Raw genomic sequence first — 1,245 nt, 5'->3', positions numbered from 1 at the left:
AGCTGCTTCGGAAGCAGCAAATGAAGGAGTCTGGATGAAGGAGTTCATATCCGATCTAGGTGTCATACCGAGTGCATCGGGTCTAATGAAAATCTTTTGTGACAATACTGGTGCAATTGCCTTGGCAAAGGAATCCAGATTTCACAAGAGAACCAAGCACATCAAGAGACGCTTCAATTCCATCCGGGATCTAGTCCAGGTGGGAGACATAGAGATTTGCAAGATACATACGGATCAGAATGTAGCAGACCCGTTGACTAAGCCTCTTCCACGAGCAAAACATGATCAGCACCAAGGCTCCATGGGTGTTAGAATCATTACTTTGTAATCTAGATTATTGACTCTAGTGCAAGTGGGAGACTGAAGGAAATATGCCCTAGAGGCAATAATAAAGTTATTATTTATTGCCTTATATCATGATAAATGTTTATTATTCATGCTAGAATTATATTAATCGGAAACATAATACATGTGTGAATACATAGACAAACAGAGTGTCACTAGTATGCCTCTACTTGACTAGCTCGTTAATCAAAGATGGTTATGTTTCCTAACCATGGACAAAGAGTTGTTATTTGATTAACGGGATCACATCATTAGGTGAATGATCTGATTGACATGACCCATTCCATTAGCTTAGCACCCGGTCGTTTAGTATGTTGCTATTGGTTTCTTCATGACTTATAGATGTTCCTATGACTATGAGATTATGCAACTCCCGTTTGCCGGAGGAACACTTTGTGTGCTACCAAATGTCACAACGTAACTGGGTGATTATAAAGGTGCTCTACAGGTGTCTCCAAAGGTACATGTTGGGTTGGCGTATTTCGAGATTAGGATTTGTCACTCCGATTGTCCGAGAGGTATCTCTGGGCCCTCTCGGTAATGCACATCACATAAGCCTTGCAAGCATTGCAACTAATGAGTTAGTTGTGAGATGATGTATTACGGAACGAGTAAAGAGACTTGCCGGTAACGAGATTGAACTAGGTATTGAGATACCGACGATCGAATCTCGGGCAAGTAACATACCGATGACAAAGGGAACAACGTATGTTGTTATGCGGTCTGACCGATAAAAGATCTTCATAGAATATGTAGGAGCCAATATGAGCATCCAGGTTCCGCTATTGGTTATTGACCGGAGACATGTCTCGGTCATGTCTACATTGTTCTCGAACCCGTAGGGTCCGCACGCTTAAGGTTTCGATGACAGTTATATTATGAGTTTATGCATTTTGATGT

The sequence above is a fragment of the Triticum urartu genome, chromosome 3 (assembly GCF_003073215.2).
Source record: "Triticum urartu cultivar G1812 chromosome 3, Tu2.1, whole genome shotgun sequence".
NCBI classification, from domain to species: Eukaryota; Viridiplantae; Streptophyta; class Magnoliopsida; order Poales; family Poaceae; genus Triticum; species Triticum urartu.
Note: the sequence above shows the minus strand (reverse complement) of the source record.